Source organism: Ursus americanus, unplaced genomic scaffold, assembly GCF_024610735.1.
Source record: "Ursus americanus isolate L20-20 unplaced genomic scaffold, mUrsAme1.1.p SCAF_143, whole genome shotgun sequence".
In the NCBI taxonomy this organism is placed as follows: domain Eukaryota; kingdom Metazoa; phylum Chordata; class Mammalia; order Carnivora; family Ursidae; genus Ursus; species Ursus americanus.
The window spans coordinates 85939-101267 of NW_028273725.1; the positions used below are offsets into that span (position 1 = coordinate 85939).

Sequence of the window (15329 nt, forward strand, 5' to 3'; positions counted from 1 at the left end):
AAAATTGCCTTGGATATGCATAAAAGCATTGCATTTCCTAAAGCCCAAGGCTGGAACAGTCTGAGAGCAGCTGACCTTGCCAGGAACCAGGCACACCCTTGCAGGAAGGGTTGGTGCAGAAGGGAAGGGGCAGGGCTCTGAGGGTGGTCTGCAGCTAGAGGGGTCCGCGAAAGGGGCCGTGTGTGTGTGTGTGTGTGTGTGTGTGATTGCAGCCCTGCCCATGATCCCTGTCATGCCTGCTCAGGGCGTTTAGCCAAGGAGGTGCCTCCTGGACCTCTGCACTCCCAGAGTTGTGAGTCATGGGGCCGGTTGCCTGGCATTCAAGGAGTTGGAAGCATCATACTCCCCAAGCAATCACCCCATGGGGGTGGAGCTACGTCTCTGTGTGCAGATCCGGAGCAGCCCAAGGACGCAGACCAGGAGCCAAGGAAGTGGAGTTTTGAGAGAGTGGACCTGTGGAGTTCCTGGCTGGGTGAATGCATGCTGTGTGGCCATAGGTGGGCTTTCTGGGAGTAGGGGCACCCCGGGTAAGAGGCAGGGTTCTGGAAGGGCATGTTGAGAGAGTTCATCATGGAGACTCAGTTTTCTTTCCTTTTTCCCTTGAAAGTCTCTTCTGCCTAGTCTCCGTCAACTGGCCATACACTCCAGACCCAGGAACTCCAGGGCACCCGCTCAGCAAAGCTTTTGTGGGATGGTTCGCAGACATTCCAGGGTTTCCCGTGTTCCCCAAGAAGAGCGAGAGAAAGGACCGCACAGTCCCCAACTTCAGTGCGGTGCCCCTGTCCCCCGACACAGTGCAGGTAATGGACCTTGAGCAGTTCCCCGAGTTCAGCAGGGTATTCCCTGTTCCCTCAGGCACAGGTGGGGCGCTAGGAAGGCCCAGAGCCCTTACCCAACTTCAGCATTGTGCTAGCTGTTTCCTGGGAATGGTGGCAATGGGCTGGGAGATAATTACTACTAAAAGACAAGTCTATGTTTCCCCTTCTCCCAGAAACCACAGCAGGTGTGCAGGCTTTAGGTCCGAGGAGCTGCTTCTACCCATCTGACAACACTTCTCTGCTCTGGCTCCGCGACACCCTACGTTCTGAACGTCTGCATCTGAGTCAGTGAGGCAGCTTGACACGGGATCCAGCATTCAGAGAAAGCGGCAGGTCCATTTGGAGAAATGTCATATCCACATCAGGACTGGAAGTAAAACCTCTCATGAACCCACCATCTCCTGGGTTTTTCTCTTTTCTCTAGTTGAGCCATGAAGTAAAACTTAAGTAATAGTTGTCAGCGTTCTGAATTTGGTGAAGGAGGTACTTAGTTTCTGAGCTTGGAGCACTTTGCAGGGGATCCCATTTTCTCTGTTCATTGACTGCTTATGAATGTATTTTGAACAGCTGTTTCCTAGAAACACTCTTTCATTAGAAAGGGAAGGTGAGGTTTACTCTTTGTCTATTTTTAAGATATACGTTTGACAGTGTTTATACAGTTGGGCCTAAGATATGGGTGAGTGGCCACCATTTAGTGTTAGATGGCCTTTTGTCGTCACATACAAATATGGATGATGTCTTTCCAATTGTCAAAGGTGATGTTTCATCACTGATTAGTCTTTTCATCCCAAGAGTTACAATGGGGGTCGAGGGAAAATTCAAAATTATTCAGAGCAGCATTTTGCTGTTTAAAATATATGCTGGTGTTGGGTAGTAAGGAGGGCACATATTGCATGGTGCACTGGGTGTTATATGCAACTAATGTATCATCGAAATTTACTATACTGTATGGAGACTATAACATTATGTAATAAAAAACGATAAAAAAATAAAGGTAAACCTTGTGTATCTAACTATACCAGATGTATCATCTCGATATTTTGAAGTGCCATATTCAATCTGCTGTTTCTTTGGTAGTGGAGTCAGAGGAGAGTCTTTCGGAATTCCTTTCGATAGAGGCATGGTGGTGGCTACAATTGGGTAGGCGACAGGGGCCCTGGGCTGAGTTCTGGAACTGCTTTCCTGATGCTGGGTGAGTCAGGTTATGCCAAAGAGTTTCTGTTTCTTCCCTATGAGATTGACAAAAACCGGCTTCCAACGGAAAAATCTTTCGTAACGTGCAAACATGCTCACAAGTGCCTGTGCCAAGGTGAAGTAAATGCCATACACTGATCTGTAAGAGACCACAGTTTGCTAGCAGGAGATAAACCCGAACGAACACAGCATGGGACACTTGGGGCAGAAACGGCTTCCGAAGAAAAAAAAGTTCTTGATGTGGAAAACCTATCCAAAGTGGTTGTAGCAAAGTAAAAAGAATGCCACACACTTATGTGCAAGAAACAACATTCCCCAGGCATGGTCTAAGCCCAGACATCGTCACTGTGCTTTTGGTAGCATGAGGGAAACCCGAGCCCCACAGCCCTGACCCATTAGGTAAAAAGCCGGCTTCCAAAGGAAACAGTTTTCCTAAGGTGCAGACCCTCTCACAAGTGGTTGTGGCAAGGTAAAGCAAAGGCCATCAACTTCTCTGGAAGAAACCACAGTGCCCAGCCATGTTCTAAGCCCTAACATCATCACTGGGCTTCTGGAAGCATGAGTGAAAACAGAGGAGCACAACACGGAGACCCATTTGAGAAAAACCGGCTTCCAACGGAAAAATCTTTCATAACGTGCAAACATGCTCACAACTGCCTGTGGCAAGGTGAAGTAAATGCCGTACACTGATCTGTAAGAGACCACAGGGCCCAGGCACCGACTGAGCCCTTCCCTCATCCCGGCGGGTTTGCTAGCAGGAGTTCAACCCCAACGAACACAGCCCGGAGACCCCTGGGGCAAAGACGGCTTCCGACGAACAATAGGTGCTTGCTGTGGAAAACCTATCCCAAGTGGGGGTAGCCAGGTCAACAAAATGCCTCACACCCAGGTGTAAGAAGCAACATTGCCCAGGCATGGTCTAAGCCCCTCACCTCGTCCCTGTGCTTTGGGGAGCCGGAGGGACACCCGAGGCTCACGGCCCTGAGACCCCTTTGCAAAAAGCCGGCTTCCCACGGAAAGAGTTTTCCTGAGGTGCAGACCCTCTCACAAGTGGTTGTGGCAAGGTAAAGCCAATGCCCTCCACTTCTCTGGAAGAAACCCCAGTGCCCAGGCATGTTCTAAGCCCTCCCATCCTCCCTGGGCTTCTGGCAGCAGGAGTGAAAAGAGAGGAGCAGAGCACTGGGACCCGTTTGACAAAAACCGGCTTCCCACGGGAAAGTCTTTCTCCACGTGCAGACATGCACCCAGGTGCCTGTGGCAAGGGGAAGGAAATGCCATACACTGACCTGGAAGAGACCACAGGGCCCAGGCACAGTCTGAACCCTTCCCTCAACCCGGCGGTTTTGCTAGCAGGAGTTCAAGCCCAAGGAACACAGCCCGGAGACCCCTGGGGCAAAAACGGCTTCCGACGAACAATAGGTGCTTGCTGTGGAACACCTATCCCAAGTGGGGGTAGCCAGCTCAACAAAATGCCACACACCCAGGTGTAAGAAACAACATTGTCCAGCCATGGTCTAAGCCCCTCACCTCGTCCCTGTGGTTTGGGGAGCCGGAGGGACACCCGAGGCCCACGGCCCTGAGAACCTTTGCAAAAAGCCGGCTTCCCACGGAAACAGTTTTCCTGAGGTGCAGACCCTATCCCAAGTGGTTGTGGCAAGGTAAAGCCAATGCCCTCCACTTCTCTGGAAGAAACCACAGTGCCCAGGCATGTTCTAAGCCCTCCCATCCTCCCTGGGCTTCTGGCAGCAGGAGTGAAAAGAGAGGAGCAGAGCACTGGGACCCGTTTGACAAAAACCGGCTACCCACGGGAAAGTCTTTCTCCACGTGCAGACATGCTCTCAGGTGCCTGTGGCAAGGGGAAGGAAATGCCATACACTGACCTGGAAGAGACCACAGGGCCCAGGCACAGTCTGAACCCTTCCCTCAACCCGGCGGTTTTGCTAGCAGGATTTCAAGCCCAAGGAACACAGCCCGGAGACCCCTGGGGCAAAAACGGCTTCCGACGAACAATAGGTGCTTGCCGTGGAACACCTATCCCAAGTGGGGGTAGCCAGCTCAACAAAATGCCACACACCCAGGTGTAAGAAACAACATTGCCCAGGCATGGTATAAGCCCCTCACCTCGTCCCTGTGCTTTGGGGAGCCGGAGGGACACCCGAGGCCCACGGCCCTGAGACCCCTTTGCAAAATGCCGGCTTCCCACGGAAACAGTTTTCCTGAGGTGCAGACCCTATCCCAAGTGGTTGTGGCAAGGTAAAGCCAATGCCCTCCACTTCTCTGGAAGAAACCCCAGTGCCCAGGCATGTTCTAAGCCCTCCCAACCTCCCTGGGCTTCTGGCAGCAGGAGTGAAAAGACAGGAGCAGAGCACTGGGACCCGTTTGACAAAAACCGGCTTCCCACGGGAAAGTCTTTCTCCAAGTGCAGACATGCTCCCAGGTGCCTGTGGCAAGGGGAAGGAAATGCCATACACTGACCTGGAAGAGACCACAGGGCCCAGGCACAGTCTGAACCCTTCCCTCAACCCGGCGGTTTTGCTAGCAGGAGTTCAAGCCCAACGAACACAGCCCGGAGACCCCTGGGGCAAAAACGGCTTCCGACGAACAATAGGTGCTTGCTGTGGAACACCTATCCCAAGTGGGGGTAGCCAGCTCAACAAAATGCCACACACCCAGGTGTAAGAAACAACATTGCCCAGGCATGGTCTAAGCCCCTCACCTCGTCCCTGTGCTTTGGGGAGCCGGAGGGACAGCCGAGGCCCACGTACCCTGAGACCACTTTGCAAAAAGCCAGCTTCCCACGGAGACAGTTTTCCTGAGGTGTAGACCCTCTCCCAAGTGGTTGTGGCAAGGTAAAGCCAATGCCCTCCACTTCTCTGGAAGAAACCCCAGTGCCCAGCCATGTTCTAAGCCCTCCCATCCTCCCTGGGCTTCTGGCAGCAGGAGTGAAAAGAGAGGAGCAGAGCACTGGGACCCGTTTGACAAAAACAGGCTTCCCACGGGAAAGTCTTTCTCCACGTGTAGACATGCTCCCAGGTGCCTGTGGCAAGGGGAAGGAAATGCCATACAATGACCTGGAAGAGACCACAGGGCCCAGGCACAGTCTGAACCCTTCCCTCAACCCGGCGGTTTTGCTAGCAGGAGTTCAAGCCCAACGAACACAGCCCGGAGACCCCTGGGGCAAAAACGGCTTCCGACGAACAATAGGTGCTTGCTGTGGAACACCTATCCCAAGTGGGGGTACCCAGCTCAACAAAATGCCACACACCCAGGTGTAAGAAACAACATTGTCCAGCCATGGTCTAAGCCCCTCACCTCGTCCCTGTGCTTTGGGGAGCCGGAGGGACAGCCGAGGCCCACGGCCCTGAGACCCCTTTGCAGAAAGCCGGCTTCCCACGGAGACAGTTTTCCTGAGGTGTAGACCCTCTCCCAAGTGGTTGTGGCAAGGTAAAGCCAATGCCCTCCACTTCTCTGGAAGAAACCACAGTGCCCAGGCATGTTCTAAGCCCTCCCATCCTCCCTGGGCTTCTGGCAGCAGGAGTGAAAAGAGAGGAGCAGAGCACTGGGACCCGTTTGACAAAAACCGGCTTCCCACGGGAAAGTCTTTCTCCACGTGCAGACATGCTCCCAGGTGCCTGTGGCAAGGGGAAGGAAATGCCATACACTGACCTGGAAGAGACCACAGGGCCCAGGCACAGTCTGAACCCTTCCCTCAACCCGGCGGTTTTGCTAGCAGGAGTTCAAGCCCAACGAACACAGCCCGTAGACCCCTGGGGCAAAAACGGCTTCCGACGAACAATAGGTGCTTGCTGTGGAACACCTATCCCAAGTGGGGGTAGCCAGCTGAACAAAATGCCACACACCCAGGTGTAAGAAACAACATTGCCCAGGCATGGTCTAAGCCCCTCACCTCGTCCCTGTGCTTTGGGGAGCCGGAGGGACAGCTGAGGCCCACGTACCCTGAGACCCCTTTGCAAAAAGCCGGCTTCCCACGGAAACAGTTTTCCTGAGGTGCAGACCCTATCCCAAGTGGTTGTGGCAAGGTAAAGCCAATGCCCTCCACTTCTCTGGAAGAAACCACAGTGCCCAGCCATGTTCTAAGCCCTCCCCTCCTCCCTGGGCTTCTGGCAGCAGGAGTGAAAAGAGAGGAACAGAGCACTGGGACCCGTTTGACAAAAACCGGCTTCCCACGGGAAAGTCTTTCTCCACGTGTAGACATGCTCCCAGGTGCCTGTGGCAAGGGGAAGGAAATGCCATACACTGACCTGGAAGAGACCGCAGGGCCCAGGCACAGTCTGAACCCTTCCCTCAACCCGGCGGTTTTGCTAGCAGGAGTTCAAGCCCAACGAACACAGCCCGGAGACCCCTGGGGCAAAAACGGCTTCCGACGAACAATAGGTGCTTGCTGTGGAACACCTATCCCAAGTGGGGGTAGCCAGCTCAACAAAATGCCACACACCCAGGTGTAAGAAACAACATTGCCCAGGCATGGTCTAAGCCCCTCACCTCGTCCCTGTGCTTTGGGGAGCCGGAGGGACAGCCGAGGCCCACGGCCCTGAGACCCCTTTGCAGAAAGCCGGCTTCCCACGGAGACAGTTTTCCTGAGGTGTAGACCCTCTCCCAAGTGGTTGTGGCAAGGTAAAGCCAATGCCCTCCACTTCTCTGGAAGAAACCACAGTGCCCAGGCATGTTCTAAGCCCTCCCATCCTCCCTGGGCTTCTGGCAGCAGGAGTGAAAAGAGAGGAGCAGAGCACTGGGACCCGTTTGACAAAAACCGGCTTCCACGGGAAAGTCTTTCTCCACGTGCAGAGAAGCTCCCAGGTGCCTGTGGCAAGGGGAAGGAAATGCCATACACTGACCTGGAAGAGACCACAGGGCCCAGGCACAGTCTGAACCCTTCCCTCAACCCGGGGGTTTTGCTAGCAGGAGTTCAAGCCCAACGAACACAGCCCGGAGACCCCTGGGGCAAAAACGGCTTCCGAGGAACAATAGGTCCTTGCTGTGGAACACCTATCCCAAGTGGGGGTAGCCAGCTCAACAAAATGCCACACACCCAGGTGTAAGAAACAACATTGCCCAGGCATGGTCTAAGCCCCTCACCTCGTCCCTGTGCCTTGGGGAGCCGGAGGGACACCCGAGGCCCACGGCCCTGAGACCCCTTTGCAAAAAGCAGGCTTCCCACGGAAACAGTTTTCCTGAGGTGCAGACCCTATCCCAAGTGGTTGTGGCAAGGTAAAGCCAATGCCCTCCACTTCTCTGGAAGAAACCACAGTGCCCAGCCATGTTCTAAGCCCTCCCATCCTCCCTGGGCTTCTGGCAGCAGGAGTGAAAAGAGAGCAGCAGAGCACTGGGACCCGTTTGACAAAAACCGGCTTCCCACGGGAAAGTCTTTCTCCACGTGTAGACATGCTCCCAGGTGCCTGTGGCAAGGGGAAGGAAATGCCATACACTGACCTGGAAGAGACCGCAGGGCCCAGGCACAGTCTGAACCCTTCCCTCAACTCGGCGGTTTTGCTAGCAGGAGTTCAAGCCCAAGGAACACAGCCCGGAGACCCCTGGGGCAAAAACGGCTTCCGACGAACAATAGGTGCTTGCTGTGGAACACCTATCCCAAGTGGGGGTAGCCAGCTCAACAAAATGCCACACACCCAGGTGTAAGAAACAACATTGCCCAGGCATGGTCTAAGCCCCTCACCTCGTCCCTGTGCTTTGGGGAGCCGGAGGGACAGCCGAGGCCCATGGCCCTGAGACCCCTTTGCAGAAAGCCGGCTTCCCACGGAGACAGTTTTCCTGAGGTGTAGACCCTCTCCCAAGTGGTTGTGGCAAGGTAAAGCCAATGCCCTCCACTTCTCTGGAAGAAACCACAGTGCCCAGGCATGTTCTAAGCCCTCCCATCCTCCCTGGGCTTCTGGCAGCAGGAGTGAAAAGAGAGGAGCAGAGCACTGGGACCCGTTTGACAAAAACCGGCTTCCCACGGGAAAGTCTTTCTCCACGTGCAGACATGCTCCCAGGTGCCTGTGGCAAGGGAAAGGAAATGCCATACACTGACCTGGAAGAGACCACAGGGCCCAGGCACAGTCTGAACCCTTCCCTCAACCCGGCGGTTTTGCTAGCAGGAGTTCAAGCCCAAGGAACACAGCCCGGAGACCCCTGGGGCAAAAACGGCTTCCGACGAACAATAGGTGCTTGCTGTGGAACACCTATCCCAAGTGGGGGTAGCCAGCTCAACAAAATGCCACACACCCAGGTGTAAGAAACAACATTGCCCAGGCATGGTCTAAGCCCCTCACCTCGTCCCTGTGCTTTGGGGAGCCGGAGGGACAGCCGAGGCCCACGGCCCTGAGACCCCTTTGCAGAAAGCCGGCTTCCCACGGAGACAGTTTTCCTGAGGTGTAGACCCTCTCCCAAGTGGTTGTGGCCAGGTAAAGCCAATGCCCTCCACTTCTCTGGAAGAAACCACAGTTCCCAGCCATGTTCTAAGCCCTCCCATCCTCCCTGGGCTTCTGGCAGCAGGAGTGAAAAGAGAGGAGCAGAGCACTGGGACCCGTTTGACAAAAACCGGCTTCCCACGGGAAAGTCTTTCTCCACGTGCAGACATGCTCCCAGGTGCCTGTGGCAAGGGGAAGGAAATGCCATACACTGACCTGGAAGAGACCACAGGGCCCAGGCACAGTCTGAACCCTTCCCTCAACCCGGGGGTTTTGCTAGCAGGAGTTCAAGCCCAACGAACACAGCCCGGAGACCCCTGGGGCAAAAACGGCTTCGGAGGAACAATAGGTCCTTGCTGTGGAACACCTATCCCAAGTGGGGGTAGCCAGCTCAACAAAATGCCACACACCCAGGTGTAAGAAACAACATTGCCCAGGCATGGTCTAAGCCCCTCACCTCGTCCCTGTGCTTTGGGGAGCCGGAGGGACACCCGAGGCCCACGGCCCTGAGACCCCTTTGCAAAAAGCAGGCTTCCCACGGAAACAGTTTTCCTGAGGTGCAGACCCTATCCCAAGTGGTTGTGGCAAGGTAAAGCCAATGCCCTCCACTTCTCTGGAAGAAACCACAGTGCCCAGCCATGTTCTAAGCCCTCCCATCCTCCCTGGGCTTCTGGCAGCAGGAGTGAAAAGAGAGCAGCAGAGCACTGGGACCCGTTTGACAAAAACCGGCTTCCCACGGGAAAGTCTTTCTCCACGTGTAGACATGCTCCCAGGTGCCTGTGGCAAGGGGAAGGAAATGCCATACACTGACCTGGAAGAGACCGCAGGGCCCAGGCACAGTCTGAACCCTTCCCTCAACTCGGCGGTTTTGCTAGCAGGAGTTCAAGCCCAAGGAACACAGCCCGGAGACCCCTGGGGCAAAAACGGCTTCCGACGAACAATAGGTGCTTGCTGTGGAACACCTATCCCAAGTGGGGGTAGCCAGCTCAACAAAATGCCACACACCCAGGTGTAAGAAACAACATTGCCCAGGCATGGTCTAAGCCCCTCACCTCGTCCCTGTGCTTTGGGGAGCCGGAGGGACAGCCGAGGCCCATGGCCCTGAGACCCCTTTGCAGAAAGCCGGCTTCCCACGGAGACAGTTTTCCTGAGGTGTAGACCCTCTCCCAAGTGGTTGTGGCAAGGTAAAGCCAATGCCCTCCACTTCTCTGGAAGAAACCACAGTGCCCAGGCATGTTCTAAGCCCTCCCATCCTCCCTGGGCTTCTGGCAGCAGGAGTGAAAAGAGAGGAGCAGAGCACTGGGACCCGTTTGACAAAAACCGGCTTCCCAGGGGAAAGTCTTTCTCCACGTGCAGACATGCTCCCAGGTGCCTGTGGCAAGGGAAAGGAAATGCCATACACTGACCTGGAAGAGACCACAGGGCCCAGGCACAGTCTGAACCCTTCCCTCAACCCGGCGGTTTTGCTAGCAGGAGTTCAAGCCCAAGGAACACAGCCCGGAGACCCCTGGGGCAAAAACGGCTTCCGACGAACAATAGGTGCTTGCTGTGGAACACCTATCCCAAGTGGGGGTAGCCAGCTCAACAAAATGCCACACACCCAGGTGTAAGAAACAACATTGCCCAGGCATGGTCTAAGCCCCTCACCTCGTCCCTGTGCTTTGGGGAGCCGGAGGGACAGCCGAGGCCCACGGCCCTGAGACCCCTTTGCAGAAAGCCGGCTTCCCACGGAGACAGTTTTCCTGAGGTGTAGACCCTCTCCCAAGTGGTTGTGGCCAGGTAAAGCCAATGCCCTCCACTTCTCTGAAAGAAACCACAGTGCCCAGCCATGTTCTAAGCCCTCCCATCCTCCCTGGGCTTCTGGCAGCAGGAGTGAAAAGAGAGGAGCAGAGCACTGGGACCCGTTTGACAAAAACCGGCTTCCCACGGGAAAGTCTTTCTCCACGTGCAGACATGCTCCCAGGTGCCTGTGGCAAGGGGAAGGAAATGCCATACACTGACCTGGAAGAGACCACAGGGCCCAGGCACACTCTGAACCCTTCCCTCAACCCGGCGGTTTTGCTAGCAGGATTTCAAGCCCAACGAACACAGCCCGGAGACCCCTGGGGCAAAAACGGCTTCCGACGAACAATAGGTGCTTGCCGTGGAACACCTATCCCAAGTGGGGGTAGCCAGCTCAACAAAATGCCACACACCCAGGTGTAAGAAACAACATTGCCCAGGCATGGTCTAAGCCCCTCACCTCGTCCCTGTGCTTTGGGGAGCCGGAGGGACACCCGAGGCCCACGGCCCTGAGACCCCTTTGCAAAAAGCCGGCTTCCCACGAAAACAGTTTTCCTGAGGTGCAGACCCTATCCCAAGTGGTTGTGGCAAGGTAAAGCCAATGCCCTCCACTTCTCTGGAAGAAACCCCAGTGCCCAGCCATGTTCTAAACCTCCCATACTCCCAGGGCTTCTGGCAGCAGGAGTGAAAAGAGAGGAGCAGAGCACTGGGACCCGTTTGACAAAAACCGGCTTCCCACGGGAAAGTCTTTCTCCACGTGCAGACATGCTCCCAGGTGCCTGTGGCAAGGGGAAGGAAATGCCATACACTGACCTGGAAGAGACCACAGTGCCCGGCACAGTCTGAACCCTTCCCTCAACCCGGCGGTTTTGCTAGCAGGAGTTCAAGCCCAACGAACACAGCACGGAGACCCCTGGGGCAAAAACGGCTTCCAACGAACAATAGGTGCTTGCTGTGGAACACCTATCCCAAGTGGGGGTAGCCAGCTCAATAAAATGCCACACACCCAGGTGTAAGAAACAACATTGCCCAGGCATGGTCTAAGCCCCTCACCTCGTCCCTGTGCTTTGGGGAGCCGGAGGGACACCCGAGGCCCACGGCCCTGAGACCCCTTTGCAAAATGCCGGCTTCCCACGGAAACAGTTTTCCTGAGGTGCAGACCCTATCCCAAGTGGTTGTGGCAAGGTAAAGCCAATGCCCTCCACTTCTCTGGAAGAAACCCAAGTGCCCAGGCATGTTCTAAGCCCTCCCAACCTCCCTGGGCTTCTGGCAGCAGGAGTGAAAAGAGAGGAGCAGAGCACTGGGACCCGTTTGACAAAAACAGGCTTCCCACGGGAAAGTCTTTCTCCAAGTGCAGACATGCTCCCAGGTGCCTGTGGCAAGGGGAAGGAAATGCCATACACTGACCTGGAAGAGACCGCAGGGCCCAGGCACAGTCTGAACCCTTCCCTCAACCCGGCGGTTTTGCTAGCAGGAGTTCAACCCCAACGAACAGAGCCCGGAGACCCCTGGGGCAAAAACGGCTTCCGACGAACAATAGGTGCTTGCTGTGGAACACCTATCCCAAGTGGGGGTAGCCAGCTCAACAAAATGCCACACACCCAGGTGTAAGAAACAACATTGCCCAGGCATGGTCTAAGCCCCTCACCTCGTCCCTGTGCTTTGGGGAGCCGGAGGGACAGCCGAGGCCCACGTACCCTGAGACCACTTTGCAAAAAGCCGGCTTCCCACGGAGACAGTTTTCCTGAGGTGTAGACCCTCTCCCAAGTGGTTGTGGCAAGGTAAAGCCAATGCCCTCCACTTCTCTGGAAGAAACCCCAGTGCCCAGCCATGTTCTAAGCCCTCCCATACTCCCTGGGCTTCTGGCAGCAGGAGTGAAAAGAGAGGAGCAGAGCACTGGGACCCGTTTGACAAAAACCGGCTTCCCACGGGAAAGTCTTTCTCCACGTGTAGACATGCTCCCAGGTGCCTGTGGCAAGGGGAAGGAAATGCCATACACTGACCTGGAAGAGACCACAGGGCCCAGGCACAGTCTGAACCCTTCCCTCAACCCGGCGGTTTTGCTAGCAGGAGTTCAAGCCCAACGAACAGAGCCCGGAGACCCCTGGGGCAAAAACGGCTTCCGACGAACAATAGGTGCTTGCTGTGGAACACCTATCCCAAGTGGGGGTAGCCAGCTCAACAAAATGCCACACACCCAGGTGTAAGAAACAACATTGCCCAGGCATGGTCTAAGCCCCTCACCTCGTCCCTGTGCTTTGGGGAGCCGGAGGGACAGCCGAGGCCCACGTACCCTGAGACCACTTTGCAAAAAGCCGGCTTCCCACGGAGACAGTTTTCCTGAGGTGTAGACCCTCTCCCAAGTGGTTGTGGCAAGGTAAAGCCAATGCCCTCCACTTCTCTGGAAGAAACCCCAGTGCCCAGCCATGTTCTAAGCCCTCCCATCCTCCCTGGGCTTCTGGCAGCAGGAGTGAAAAGAGAGGAGCAGAGCACTGGGACCCGTTTGACAAAAACAGGCTTCCCACGGGAAAGTCTTTCTCCACGTGCAGACATGCTCCCAGGTGCCTGTGGCAAGGGGAAGGAAATGCCATACACTGACCTGGAAGAGACCACAGGGCCCAGGCACAGTCTGAACCCTTCCCTCAACCCGGCGGTTTTGCTAGCAGGAGTTCAAGCCCAACGAACACAGCCCGGAGACCCCTGGGGCAAAAACGGCTTCCGACGAACAATAGGTGCTTGCTGTGGAACACCTATCCCAAGTGGGGGTACCCAGCTCAACAAAATGCCACACACCCAGGTGTAAGAAACAACATTGCCCAGGCATGGTCTAAGCCCCTCACCTCGTCCCTGTGCTTTGGGGAGCCGGAGGGACAGCTGAGGCCCACGTACCCTGAGACCACTTTGCAAAAAGCCGGCTTCCCACGGAGACAGTTTTCCTGAGGTGTAGACCCTCTCCCAAGTTGTTGTGGCAAGGTAAAGCCAATGCCCTCCACTTCTCTGGAAGAAACCCCAGTGCCCAGCCATGTTCTAAGCCCTCCCATCCTCCCTGGGCTTCTGGCAGCAGGAGTGAAAAGAGAGGAGCAGAGCACTGGGACCCGTTTGACAAAAACCGGCTTCCCACGGGAAAGTCTTTCTCCACGTGTAGACATGCTCCCAGGTGCCTGTGGCAAGGGGAAGGAAATGCCATACACTGACCTGGAAGAGACCGCAGGGCCCAGGCACAGTCTGAACCCTTCCCTCAACCCGGCGGTTTTGCTAGCAGGAGTTCAAGCCCAACGAACACAGCCCGGAGACCCCTGGGGCAAAAACGGCTTCCGAGGAACAATAGGTGCTTGCTGTGGAACACCTATCCCAAGTGGGGGTAGCCAGCTCAACAAAATGCCACACACCCAGGTGTAAGAAACAACATTGCCCAGGCATGGTCTAAGCCCCTCACCTCGTCCCTGTGCTTTGGGGAGCCGGAGGGACACCCGAGGCCCACAGCCCTGAGACCCCTTTGCAAAAAGCCGGCTTCCCACGGAAACAGTTTTCCTGAGGTGCAGACCCTATCCCAAGTGGTTGTGGCAAGGTAAAGCCAATGCCCTCCACTTCTCTGGAAGAAACCACAGTGCCCAGCCATGTTCTAAGCCCTCCCCTCCTCCCTGGGCTTCTGGCAGCAGGAGTGAAAAGAGAGGAACAGAGCACTGGGACCCGTTTGACAAAAACCGGCTTCCCACGGGAAAGTCTTTCTCCACGTGTAGACATGCTCCCAGGTGCCTGTGGCAAGGGGAAGGAAATGCCATACACTGACCTGGAAGAGACCGCAGGGCCCAGGCACAGTCTGAACCCTTCCCTCAACCCGGCGGTTTTGCTAGCAGGAGTTCAAGCCCAACGAACACAGCCCGGAGACCCCTGGGGCAAAAACGGCTTCCGACGAACAATAGGTGCTTGCTGTGGAACACCTATCCCAAGTGGGGGTAGCCAGCTCAACAAAATGCCACACACCCAGGTGTAAGAAACAACATTGCCCAGGCATGGTCTAAGCCCCTCACCTCGTCCCTGTGCTTTGGGGAGCCGGAGGGACAGCCGAGGCCCACGGCCCTGAGACCCCTTTGCAGAAAGCCGGCTTCCCACGGAGACAGTTTTCCTGAGGTGTAGACCCTCTCCCAAGTGGTTGTGGCAAGGTAAAGCCAATGCCCTCCACTTCTCTGGAAGAAACCACAGTTCCCAGGCATGTTCTAAGCCCTCCCATCCTCCCTGGGCTTCTGGCAGCAGGAGTGAAAAGAGAGGAGCAGAGCACTGGGACCCGTTTGACAAAAACCGGCTTCCACGGGAAAGTCTTTCTCCACGTGCAGAGAAGCTCCCAGGTGCCTGTGGCAAGGGGAAGGAAATGCCATACACTGACCTGGAAGAGACCACAGGGCCCAGGCACAGTCTGAACCCTTCCCTCAACCCGGGGGTTTTGCTAGCAGGAGTTCAAGCCCAACGAACACAGCCCGGAGACCCCTGGGGCAAAAACGGCTTCCGACGAACAATAGGTCCTTGCTGTGGAACACCTATCCCAAGTGGGGGTAGCCAGCTCAACAAAATGCCACACACCCAGGTGTAAGAAACAACATTGCCCAGGCATGGTCTAAGCCCCTCACCTCGTCCCTGTGCTTTGGGGAGCCGGAGGGACACCCGAGGCCCACGGCCCTGAGACCCCTTTGCAAAAAGCAGGCTTCCCACGGAAACAGTTTTCCTGAGGTGCAGACCCTATCCCAAGTGGTTGTGGCAAGGTAAAGCCAATGCCCTCCACTTCTCTGGAAGAAACCACAGTGCCCAGCCATGTTCTAAGCCCTCCCATCCTCCCTGGGCTTCTGGCAGCAGGAGTGAAAAGAGAGCAGCAGAGCACTGGGACCCGTTTGACAAAAACCGGCTTCCCACGGGAAAGTCTTTCTCCACGTGTAGACATGCTCCCAGGTGCCTGTGGCAAGGGGAAGGAAATGCCATACACTGACCTGGAAGAGACCGCAGGGCCCAGGCACAGTCTGAACCCTTCCCTCAACCCGGCGGTTTTGCTAGCAGGAGTTCAAGCCCAAGGAACACAGCCCGGAGACCCCTGGGGCAAAAACGGCTTCCGACGAACAAT

General features: G+C 55.8%; 1 long non-coding RNA gene across 1 annotated transcript; it reads left to right on the top strand.

Annotated features, from left to right (window-relative positions):
* Positions 1–299: 299 nt before the first annotated feature.
* LOC148106689 (uncharacterized) lies at positions 300–1828 on the top strand. Its single transcript, XR_015723620.1, has 3 exons — positions 300–497; positions 608–800; positions 992–1828. It is a non-coding gene; the product is annotated as an uncharacterized LOC148106689 (long non-coding RNA).
* Positions 1829–15329: the final 13501 nt, after the last annotated feature.